The following is a 13,643-nucleotide window of genomic DNA, read 5'->3' as shown; positions in this document are numbered from 1 at the left end:
TGGAAGGAAGGGAGTATTGGGTTGGCGGCGACGCGCCTCCGTGCAGACTGATCCCGAGGGGCCGCTAGCTCCCGGCTCTAGCACCTCTCCGCCTCCTATTTCATCGGGTTGTTCCACTTTCACCTCATTCATTCATTCATTCTCCTCACCATGCACCGCCAATTCTCCACTGTCCAGCACTCCTCCAGGACCTCCACTACCATTAGAACTGCTGATTAGTTGCTAGATATTCTACAGTGTACGGCCAGTCGGCCACCAAATACATCTTGCAGTTGCAGATTTTCCATAAGTACATACCCTGAGCAAGCAGAAAATTGTTCCGACCTAGTCTCTTATACTCTGTTACAGTGCCAGCTCATAATCTTCTTTGTTTCTTATTTCGTTCCTTACTGTAGAGAACTGGAGTTCGGTTGTAAGCACTTCGATAGCGCTACCTTGCATTGATCTCATGAATATATGGTACAACAGGGGGCCACGGAGGGCATGCCGATCGTGTACAACATGGGCCGGCGACGTGCACGACGTGCGCCCAAGCGAGGAGACTACCAAGAAGCAGTTACAGAATACTATACTATACAACAGCTATCGTCTAACACTTACAAATTAATGATTGAGGGTAAAATATATTGTTCGGGTCGCTGTCCACAGGAATCTACCACGAAAAGATGCACGCAACAAGCAATGCGCAATGCCAACAACCGATCTGCAATTTAAAAGTCATGTGCTTATCAAGATTGTCGTTTTATTGTCTGAAACATATCCTACTTAAATTAGCTAGAGTGCATCATCGTAGCCACCCCCTATCACTAGCTAGCTAGGCGTGACGACGACTCACATAAGGCACGCAAAGCCTGTCTTAACAGCGATGCTTGGACTATGATAATATTGACACGACACTTGTTACATTGAGACAGTAAGCCATAGCAAGAAGATAAGCAGATTCAATTACGGCACTTGTTACATTCAGACAGTACGTAAGCCATAGCATGAAGATTAGCAGATTCAATTCCCACACATCGTCGTACGCTCCTCATCGTACGTAGAGTTATTTCGCTGTCTCAATCACTCACTCCGCACAGAGAAATAAACTAGAGTAGATTTCTTTGTGCTAATCCGTTGGGTCCAACCATACACATCATGTGGTTGTTCTCTCCATGGTTAGAAATACAAGTCTAGATTCTAGTAGCCCAGCTAACGTTGTCAGCCGAGAATTTATGAATTAGCTTAGACCAGGGACCAAGTATGTGGCGATAACTTTGTTATAGCATAAGCCTTGGATGCACAGGCAGGATACTACTCTTTACTATTCCTTAATTTGCAGTTTCGTTCATGGTAGGTTCGTACCTCGTCCCAACTTCAGAGAAATTACATCTCTAGGCCACCGCCCGAACTCCCAAATCATTTTTCTTCTCTTTCGTTCTCTCGCGTCTCGCCCCGCCGGCTGCGGCCCGCCGCTCCTCCCTACCCCGCGGCCCGCGTGCTGCCGCCACCGCCCACCTGTCTCTCCTCTCCCTAAATCTCTCATCTCCACCAGAACCCACTCGATCTCTTCCTCTCCCTCACGATCCCTCCCACGCCCGTCCCTCCATGTGCCAGTCCACGCCGCCGTCGCCATGGGATGGAGCACTGCCGGTCCCCACGGACGCCGCCATGGGATGCAGTCCCGCCGCCGAGGACGGGCGCCTAAGGAGAGCTCCGCCGTCCTGGCCTCCTCCTTCGGTTCCAGTTGCCACTACCTCAACCGGAAAAAAGGAAGGAAAAAAAAAACTCTGACCGATCCAATCAAGCCGCCGCCGCTGCTCGCATCTCGCCCGGCCGGTCCCCGCGCCGCCTCCTCTTCACAACCGCCGCCGCTGCTCGCCCTCTCCCTTCCTCCTCCGCCGGCGCGGGACAATGGCAAGCGCCCCACATTCGTGCTTGTGCTGGAGAAGGAGGAGATCGAGGAGGACATCTACGCCCTGACCGGCGCCCGGCCACCGTGGTATCGCGAGGATTGAAGAGAGACGAAGACCAACACTGAAAGATTGCGAGGATTGACAGCGCTCCATCAAGCACCTCCTCGATCTCTGACGTGCTGCCGTACACACTCCATCAAGCACCTCGACGGGAGCCAGGGAAAGAGGTGGGCAGATGTCGTAGCAGGGAGAAACGGATGAGGGGGAAAGAGAAGAACAATACGCGACTCGGTGTTACAAGTGTCAGATCCTGACAGCAAAGGAGCCAGGGGGAATTAATTAGAGGACCACCAGATTAAGAGGAGGAGGATCTACGATTCACCTCCAACAATCAGATTCGTACATCTCCAAATCGAGGTAGAACCTAATATTTAGGGGCAGCTCAAGTAGATATCTTAAGGGTGATATTTTAATGAAAGAAGTTTTACTGCTTGATTGTCATTGTGTTGGTTGATGCTTGGTTCAGAAAAAAAAAAGGATTTCGATTGGTGAGGTAACGAGCTTCAGTTTAAGTTAATCATCAATTGGTTTTAGGGTTCTTTGTCTCAATGCCTATCAAATTTTCTTGTTTACAAGGAACGTACTCCCTCCGTTCCATATTAATTGGCATGAATTTAGTGCAAGTTGTACTAAATCCGTGCCAATTCATATGGAATCGAAGGGAGTATATTCTAAGATGAGATGCCATCTTGTAGAAATCAGGAAGCAAGCTTAACAGATTTATACAGAAATGATACAGAGCATGGTCAGAATTGTAGAGTTCTAGCACGTGAATAAATGTTTGAGGAAATATGTAGGTATCAGCATCTTGTGGAGTTCTTTAGCAGACCAGGTGTAAGATAAAATCAGGATTTCAATTGAAGCAATTGCCAGCATTCTGTTTAAGTGGATCACCTGATTTGACATACTAATTTGAGGATTTAAGTCATATCATGTTCTAACATAGTATATCAATTAATTGGTGTTAACAGCAATCGACTTTTTAGGATTCAAAGGACTCTACAATTAAGAATCGCCGGTGCAAAATAGTTCCATCTCAAATCAGAGAGAAGAAAATTTAAGTTACCAAGACAATGAGGGGGAAAGAATAATCGAGCACACGGTTAGTTCACGAGTCATGTTGTCATTAACATCAAAACAATTAGGGATCGAAATGCCCTTTCACATATGCTCTGCGATAACTGTGGCCTTTATGAACAACACAACTAATGCGCTCATGAATTTGTAGATCTCTGCAATTCTATGAACAGGAGCTGCATTTTATGAATTTGGTGTGTAGCTGCATCAATTTGAACCGATAAGTTGAATTGGATACAGTGAAACTGACCAGAACTGAAAAATGATAATGAAACGAGGTAATAACAGGAGAAACAATAAGAAACTATGGCTCCGAGTGGAGAAGAAATTAGAATGACCCGAGCATCAAAACTACTGGTTAAAAGGCTTAAGGGAGGATTTAGTGCATGAGAGCTAACCAAATGGCGTGATAAAACTTGGTAGTCTAGACTGTGTTGATTATGAATTTACTGGTGCAAAGAAGGGAAAGATTCGATGAATGCTTAAAGGAGCACTTACGGGTTTCCGAGGTACTTTAGGTAGATTTTGGCAAAGCTTGTTCAGGTGATGTCGATGGTGTCATTTTATTATCGAGTATACCATGTCTGAAATCCTTTTATTTTTGTAGGTTTGGAGTGCTACAAGGTTGAAATCAAGAGAAGGTGGAAGTGCACATCAGAATTTTTAACTCACTGAGGTATTAATACCTGCATTATGCATTTGGGGACTTTCATCACTGGTAAACTAGGCTCTTTTCTCATAGAAAAAACAGCAGTGCTAACATGCCGTTGAAGTGAAGAAACCTTTAACATTTCTGCAGAGCTACGACGAAGCATGAGCAGCATGTTTCAGGACAGAGAGAGGTTGTCGAAAAGCAACCAGGCATCCCCCGACAGGACTTCACTTCTTAACACATGGCTCTGGAAAATAATCACATGTAGCTCTATCCTACCAAATCACATGGAAGACAAACTGAAGTCATGACGACACGAGGAGCATTCGTCAGGTCCATAGCTACAGACATCCCGAGCAGCCACAGCATAGACTTTTATCTCCAATTCTCCATCGGCATCTTACTTGGGAGATAGCCAGATCGGAGTCAGAATCCAGCTGCCTCGTTGCCCTTCAAAGCAGCGAGAGGAACAATTTCAAAAATGAAGGAAAATTGAGTATAATTTGTAATCAAAATGATATATTAATCAATCTTACAATGCCTAATTTTGTTATTCCATAGCAACACACGTGTAGCTTACTAGTACTCATAGAATTACAAAACTTCACTTGTCCAGTCAAACTGAGCAGCAAACACAACGTAACTTGAGCCATGCCACAGCATGATTGCACTAAACATGAAATAAAACCTAACAATTTAACAGACTTGAGCTCCCAGAAAAAAGAGAGTATATGAGAATAGGCTGGCACTTCAGTCAGGTGCTCTTGTATACATCAGGTGGTCAGGTACATTCATGTCGAATACAACCAGAAAAAGTCAGGCTCGGATCAAGGGATATATGCATTATCAATGCTATACTTAACAAAGGGTCACATTGACATATAGCGAGTAATATTTAAAGGACCACACTGACATATGCATGCAGAAGTTCTTGGTTTACATCCAGAAGGCTATGGGATTCATCAAGAAGTCACTGCACTCCGTCAGTGGCTTGGGAAATTCAAAGGATCGAACCCCACGTCGCGCTGTGGTTCGCAGGTCTCCGTTCTTGTCATACTTGAGGGAAAACGTGGTCAGTCGAAGCACATACCGCTCACGTTCAGGCAGGTACTCCTTGTACATGCTGTCCTCACAGTCGTCAATGGAGAGGCACTGCAAGAGGCAGAACTTGCTCCTAAACCCTTCACCCAGGTAGACAAGGGCAGCACCCCACTACAACAAAACATGCCTGTAGAGTCGTTTTTTTTAAGACGCCAATGTATTTCGTCTCAACACCAAATGATGAACGCTAAGTAAAGACGCTTTTTGAAACGCTTTACACAGCGTCACAATAATCTCTTGTAAATTAGGAATTGATTAAAAAAATGCATTTACGTTTAACATAGAGACGATATTTGAGACGCTATATAAGATGATTCTTAATCTTTTCTTAGGAATTGATTAAAAAAATATTTACGTTCAAGGTAGAGATGAATTTGAGACGGTATATAAGATAATTCTTAATCTTTTCTAAGTAATTGATAAAAAAAATTACATTTAAGATAGAGATGAAATTTGAGACGCTATAATGACTATTAATCTTTGCTAATCAAAGTAATTAAATCTGTTAAATACTTGCGTGTTCCAAATTTGAACGCTCAACCGAGAAGGTAAAAACATCTGAAAGGTTGATAGCCAACATGACAGAAGTGTTTTTGTGTTCATGTTTTAACTGATATATTTTTTTCATTTTTGTTTGAGCAAAACATTCCTTTTCATAGAAGATAGCGTGGCTCAGGCTTGCTTCGAGCAGCCCTGCTGCTCCCTGGGCTGGGTGGTGCTTCCATGGGCCTGGTGGTGCTAATGGGCTAACAAATCTTGACTGGCCTCATTTCTTTTTTTTTTGCCTGTTGTTTTATCCTATTTTGCTACAGCCCGGGTAGCACCCGGCCCAGCTCAGCCCCTCAATAAGAGCGCACTAGATTGATCGAGACAAAGCTGAACGGGCGCCCAACCTCCAACTGAATCGGGGACGTTCCCTCAAATAAAAAAATTCCCTCAAAAAACTGAATCGGGGACAAATTGCCTGATCTGATCTGGATGGCGGCGGGAGCAAACTGAATCGGGGAGAAAGCTGAAGCGCAACGCAACGCCGCCGGCCACCGCACGGTTCTGCCGCAGTGCTGCCCGCCGCCCGCCTCCTCGCCTCCACCCAGCCACACACCTCCTCCATTGTCCGGCTCCCTGGCTCCCGTTGGCCCCGCCCGCTACGTCAGGGATTCACGTTCGCCGTCGGCTTAGCGCGGCAGCACAGAATCGCCGTCCGGCAGTCACCCGTCGCCCACTCGCCGTCTCCTCCGACTGGCCGACTCCCCAAATTTGTCCAATCTTCAATTTGACTGTGGTGCTGTTCAATCTTCAAGTCCATTGTCGGCCTGAAATCCCCAATTGGTAGCCCCTCTCTCTCTCTCTCTCTCTCTCTCTCTCCCAAATTTGGTGTTTTTTTTATATAAATTTTGTGTCCAATACCTGATTCATAAACGAGTTTCTTGTTGACATGGCTGAGCTGCAATGGTTACCTCCTACTTGTGAGCCACGTGTGACAGAGCACATTGAACATATTATAGAGTAGATTACCGAGGTTCTTTTGACTTGTGCAGAAAATGCCGCCAACTTAGCTGCGTTGTTGTTCTGTGTTGTTTGTTTAGAAAATCCTTAGTAATTGTACCATCGAATATTGTGTTCAAAAAATTTGTAGCGTGATAATTTGGAATTCATTACTGATCATTCACACCCATGGACAGCTCAACACGGAAGATATATTATGCTAAATCTCAAAAGAATTAAGATACCTCCCCACTTAAAACTTGTTAATCAATAGCTGCATGAATGTACCGTAGGTAGAAATATACATCAGACAATTAATTACAAACTGATCTATTTTGTGTTAATTACTGCAGCATATCAAAGAGTGATGGATCGAGGTTGGATGAGTAAACCAAGAACAAGTGCTGCTTATAAAGATGGTGTTGAGCAATTCCTATCTTTTGCCTTTCGTGATGTTCCACATGATGAAAAAATCTTCTGTCCATGCGTGAAGTGTCGAAATAGAAGAACGCAAAATTATGATGAAGTTAAAACCCACCTGAGGTGTGATGGTATTCTTCCGGGTTACATTAAATGGGTTTGCCATGGAGAGGATTATAATGAGCCATCATTTGCATTTGCGCGCGTAGAAGATAACATCAGTTCGCATATTCCTGGTGTTCCAACAAATTCTGTTGCTGGAGGCGGTAGCGGAAGAATGCATGACATGCATGGACTCCTAAATGCTGCATTTTCTGTAGTTAACAGCTTCGAAACAATGTCAAGCACATCTGATGGTGAACAAAGTGATGTTCAGTTTGAGTTTGACAATGTGGAAGCTAGCATGCCTGAAGATGTAAATACTGCAAGTGCAGAAGGTGATATGGGAAGGAAAACTGATACATATGCAGACTTCTTGAAGGAAGCAAACACAGATTTATATTCAGGATGTGAAGCATTTTCGAGGTTGTCATTCATCGTCACTTTATATCACATGAAATGTTTACATGGGTGGTCTCAGAAGTCATTCACACACCTACTTGGAGTATTATCTATTGCATTTCCTCACATAGACCTACCGAAGAAATATTATGAAGCAAAAAAAATAATCCGTGGTTTAGGGCTGGACTATGAGAAAATTCATGCATGCCCAAATGACTGCATGCTTTACCGAGGTGAAAGAGCTAACCAAGAGTCTTGTCATGTCTGTGGTACCTCTCGTTGGGTTATGGATGACAAGAAAGGGTGTCCAAGTAAATGTAAAAAGAAGAAGAAACCAGCCAAGGTGTTGCGTTATTTCCCTTTGATACCAAGGCTGCAAAGGCTCTTTGCAACTAAAGAAACATCCATAGACATGCGTTGGCATGACGAGGGCCGTACAAAAGATGGATTCATGCGACATCCTGCTGATGGCGAGGCTTGGAAGGATCTTGATTCTAGATATCCTAATGAATTTGCTGCAGATGCCCGTAATGTCCGACTTGGCCTTGCGAGGGATGGATTCAACCCTTTCGGGAACATGAGCTCACAGCATAGTACTTGGCCAGTGATGCTTATTCCATACAACCTACCACCTTGGATTTGCATGAAACAAACATCTTTAATTTTGTCGATGATCATTCCTGGACCACATTCACCAAGAAATGACATTGATGTATATCTACAGCCGCTGATCGACGAGCTCTTACTCCTGTGGGAGGGTGTGGAAACATTTGACTCTTGTACACAAAAGACATTTTCTCTCAAAGCTGCACTATTGTGGACTTTGAATGATTTTCCTGCACTAGCTTACCTGTATGGTTGGAGCACCAGTGGTAAATATGCATGTCCGTCTTGTGCTGTTTCTACAAGATCATTTCGCCTAAAGAAGAGTAAAAAGTTTTGTTATATGGGTCATCGCCGATGGCTACCACAGGGACATCCATTTCGGAGTCGGAAGAAGCAGGAGTTTGATGGCACCAAAGAGACTGAACTTGTGCCTACAACTATGAGTGGTAGCTCAGCCTTGAGCATCTTGCAGGGCAAAGTGTTTGTGTTGGGGAAACCGGTCACCATATCAAAGAAAGGGAAAGGGAAAGGGAAAAAAGGGGGAGGAAATGGTGAAAAAGAAAGAGAAAATGGTGGAGAGAAGAAGCGTAAAAGAGAGTCGGGGAAGAACAAATCGAGTAATCACGCGGGTAAATCTGAAAAGAAGCCTGAGGATTGGTTCAAAAAGAAGTCAATATTCTTTGATCTGCCGTATTGGGAGCACAACAAGTTAAGGCACAATCTGGATGTGATGCATATAGAGAAAAATGTGTGTGACAATTTAATTGGAACCTTATTGGATATTGATTCTAAAACAAAGGATGACCTTAATGCACGACTTGACTTGGTAGAACTTGGAATTCGACCTAAGCTTCAACCTGATCCTGTAGTAAACAATAGGAAACCGGTATTGCCCCCTGCACCTTTTACTATGTCTAGAGAAAAGAAGGAGATTCTTTGTTCAGTGATTAAGAATATGAGGACCCCTGATGGTTATGCCTCAAACATTTCAAGGTGTGTCAACATGAAAGAATGTACTTTGACTGGCCTCAAAAGCCATGACTGCCATGTAATTCTAGAAGACATTCTTCCTATTGCATTTCGATTTTGTTACCCCAGCAAATATGTCATGACAATAGTTATTGACCTAGCTAATTTCTTCAAGAAGCTATGCTCTAAAGTGTTAGATGTTTCTGAGCTTGACAAGCTGCAAGAGAGTATTGTGATGACACTTTGTAACATGGAGAGAAATTTTCTTCCATCATTCTTTACTGTCATGGTTCATTTAATGGTGCACTTGGTTGAAGAAGTAAAACTTGGTGGTCCAGTGAATTACCGGTGGATGTACCCTTTAGAGAGGTATGTAAACTTTGCTTTGATTTGTTATCTTCCACAATGCGTATAAGTAACACTATTTCTTAATTATATTTTAGATATTTTGTTCGGCTGAAAGGATTTATGCGCAATAGAGCGTATCCTGAAGGTTCGATTGCTGAAGGATATATTGCTGAAGAATGCTTGACCTTTTGCTCACGATTTCTAGAAGGAACCACACGTTTCACAATAACATCTAGAAATCCTGAGCCTTCAGAGAAGATTAAGGACATGTATATGTTTGATAGTGCCGGTGAACCAATCGGAAGAGCTATCACTGTAGGCTAGTTTGATAACCAGCTTTTAATTCAAGCACATCGATATGTCTTGCGACACTGTGATGAGCTTGAACAGTTTCGTAGGTGGGTATATATCGCTGCTATATACATTATAATTTTTCTTAACAAGTTGGCAAAAAATAATCATATAATTTGTTTCGTTGTTACAGAGAATTTGTGGAACAAGAGAAAATGAAACCATGCCACTTATCTAATTTGATGCCTGATGACATTGAGAAGTTGATTAATAGACACTTCGCTGACTGGCTGGAACAAAAGGTACTGTTTAGCATGTTCCAATTCTATGAACTGCATACATAGGAAATTAAATTGTAACTCTTTGTACATACAGGTTTTACAAGATGATGGACCAGAAATCATGGAAAAGATAAGAGCATTGGCTGCAAAACCAAGCAAATGTGGCATGTGCTACAGTGGATATATCATTAATGGTTTCAGGTTTCACACTATGAGTCGCGAGATAGGACGTGTCATGCAAAATAGTGGTGTAGTGAACACTGCAGAAGATGGTGTCTGCTACTATGGCAGATTGTCTGACATTTGGGAATTGTCATACAAAGATTACAGGGTTGTGCTCTTCAAATGTGATTGGTATGATGTTCATCACCGAGCTGGCCTTACAAAAGATGATTTTGGTTTCACTCTTGTGAACTTCTCGCGGAAAATACATACTGGAGAGACGTTAGAGCGTGATCCTTTTGTATTTTCGTCCCAAGTGGAACAGGTTTTTTATGTCGAAGATCCAAAAAGTGATGTTTGGAATGCGGTGATGAAATTCAGGCCTCGTGATTATTTTGACATGGGTGCAGAACAGCCGTCCGATGAAGCAGAGTAGACCATTATGCTTTGAGTATATTTTAGGCAGCTCTTATTTATGTTTCTTTTCGTAGGTCCTTTCAGGTTTGTAAGGCCGGACATGTATGCTAAGTCCATTTATGTTAGAAACCAGCTCAAGGAAGCAAATATGTTTAGAGTATTGATTTTAATTTAGTTTCTGTTAGCTGATACATCTGCACTTCTATGCCTGTTCAGCAATTGACTTGGGAATGCTTCTTTATGATTGCTTGTTTGGATGAGTGGGGTATATTTAGACTTTAGAGTTTAGACCATGTCTGGAGGCAGAGTTGGACAAGCAATGTTCTGACAATAGTGCTTAACCACACAATTTGCTTTCTTTTTATCCTTCTGTAGCAATAAGCTGTCCAGGACAACAAACCCCTGAAATCCTTTTGTGCCCTTTGATACCTGTGTCTGTACAGTTACAGTTCAGAATCCTATTTGCTCTATGATTTATCTTGTTCGCTTGCCAGCCAGCCTATTTCATTGTCAAATTACAATTCTAGGATTTAAATTCATAAATAAAAATTGCTGCAATATCTTTGGGTAATGCCTTACTTCATTGACTGAAATATTTAGAGAGGATTCTCCCGCCTTTAGAGAGGAGAGATATTTAGAAATATTGATATATCTAGATATTTAGAGAGGAGAGACACACCACGGGCAAACAATATTAGGACCTTAGATGAACAACTTATGAAACTATTATGACTCAAATGTGCATTTTGAAAGTTCTAGGACTAACTTGGCATTTTTGCGAAAGAATTATGACCTACAATGTATTTTACTAAAAAAAAACGACCGGCGGAAGTCGAAGAGAGAACCAAGGGTGGGAATTGTGCCGAAACGCCAAGAAAATGGACCAGTGGAAGTCGAAGAGAGAACTGAGGGGTGGGAATGGTGCCGAAACGCCAAAACATGCCCCTAAAGAGGAAGTCTTACACACGCCAAATATGTGGGGATGTCAGTATGTCACACCTTTGAGAGCACCACTTAGGCACAAATTGTCGCGGGTGCCGCCATTGGAGGACTTGTGGGTGAAACCGCCAAGAGACGCACCATCATGCCACTCCTTTGCCACCCGGGATGCGAGCCCTCTGTGTGGTGCCATGCCGCACCGCATCTCTCCATGCCACCTTGGCTCCAGACCCTGCTGCATCATGACTCATCGACTTTGTCAGCTCAGAGCAATGAGGAGTTTCTCCCTCCAACAAATACTATTCAATTTTTTATTCGTTTTTAGCATGATACTTATCATATACTCCTTGCATTTCACAAAGAATGGCACGCACTCATTTCAAGATTTTTTTTTGACCAATAGTTAGACTAATGATTTGATGCTTATGTGTTACAAAAATTATATCAGTTGATTCGTATTTCAAAAATCTTTCCAATGATATAAATTTTGTAACATATAATTTACATATAATTGGTCTGATCGTTGGTCAAAGTTTGACCTTGAAAATCGTGTGCGCCATTCTTTGTGAAACGGAGGAAGTACAATATTCATCCAGGAAATACGAAATATATAGTTAAAATACCTTTTATTATGGTGGTAAAAAATATTTTAGCTTGCCGCTCTTAATTTTCTAAATTTGCCGCCTAAAAAGCATTGCCGCATTTTTTTACGAACGAAAACCCCTCCTATAAATTCCTGGCCGCCGTCCCGAGCCTCCATCCTTCGCCTCCAACTTCTTCGTCCCATCTAAAAATAAGGAACTTCTTCGTCCTCCCCGATCTGCTCCAGCGCCGGTGCCGCCTCAGACCCAGGTCCTCCCTCCCTTCAGGCGCAGACGCAGGCCCAGGTCCTCCCTCCCTTCAGGCGCAGATGCAGGTATCTCCTCTATATGTGGCCCTTGTCCCCTGTAGTTATTGACTTGCCCGTCGCTGCCGGCCGGGACACTGGAGGCGAGCTGGAGCGGCGCCGCTGCGGAGAGGTCACGCGACGTGGAGGCGATTCTGATTGCCGCCAGGCGCACATATCTCTATCCCTTCCCTTTCCGCTTCCCTTCGATTCCCCTGTGATTCTCTGCTTTTTATGCACAGCATCTCTCCCTCCCTTCCCTTTCCAATTCAATCTGGACAGATAATAACTAATCCATCAATTGCATCTGGAGATCTGGCACCGCAATGCATTTTTTAGATAAAATTTGTGTGATCGCTGCACATGTTTAATCTGTTGTTCTGATTGCCGTAGTCATAGCTGTGCTAACCTGTTGATCTCACATGGTTTAATTGTATATTAGATAATGCACTATACTGTAGGATCTTGTGTTACAAGTAATGGGCTGACTATTATTCCTGAACTTGAGATTGCAGTACTGTAAATAGTTCTAAGCAAATGCAGATCATAGGATCTTTGCTTATGCACATAATTATCTATCATTAGATTGTTGCCGTACTGAGATCTGTTCTTTGCATTGCTTTAGTGAAGATATTATGGCGAGGCTACCTAGACGGCTACGAAACTTGAATATTCCATTAGAGGATGCAGAAAATGTGGAATCTGGTGAAAGAAATTTACAAGGTCCTCCAGAGATTGACGATATGTTACGACAGAGGCCTCCTGAGTCTACTGGTCAAATTAAGATAATTTGTATGCTAAAAAATAATGTTTCATATACATTCTTAGTGTAATTTTCCACCAGTTGTGCACCAGTGTGATATTCTTATATGCAGGGCCAAATGGAGAGGTGCGTCAAATTTTAGGGGAATTTCGAGTTAAAAAATTTCCGGCCTTAAAGGGAGGAAAAATAATCATGGAAACTGATGAAAATGGTATTCCAAATCAACGGTCAGCTACCATTCTTAGTCAACACCTTGGCAGTCTAGCAGAGAACTCAACATTTGCACCGCTGCACATTCCGAGATGGGATAATGAATTGTTTCTGTCAAAACATCAAAACATGATCAATGATGTGGAGGTACAATTTTCATAGCACTATTCCTTGAATCAGTATGTTCATTTCATATGCTAACAACCAAGTTACTTGTTTATGACACAAAGCAGCTTACAAGGGATTGGATCCTAATGACTATTAGCAAAAGATGGAGAGCCTACAAATCTCGTTTGAAGAAAAAATATTACAACCGGCACGAGAGGACATTAGATGCAATTATGGCAGATGTTCCAAAAGGTGTTAATAAACATCAATGGGACACTCTTATTGGACTGTGGTGCCAGGATTCACACACGGTGATGTATCCATTGTCTCATACTTGAACTAAAATCCATAGCTAGTTTGCTTGCATTATTATTGACTGAATCCATTTTTTCTAGAAATTATGTGAAAAGAACTCCCAATGTGCAAGGAATCAAAAGAATTCACACACGACAGGGAGAAAAAGTCATGCTAG

This window comes from Brachypodium distachyon, chromosome 5 (genome assembly GCF_000005505.3).
Source record: "Brachypodium distachyon strain Bd21 chromosome 5, Brachypodium_distachyon_v3.0, whole genome shotgun sequence".
In the NCBI taxonomy this organism is placed as follows: domain Eukaryota; kingdom Viridiplantae; phylum Streptophyta; class Magnoliopsida; order Poales; family Poaceae; genus Brachypodium; species Brachypodium distachyon.
This window is presented reverse-complemented; position numbering follows the sequence as displayed.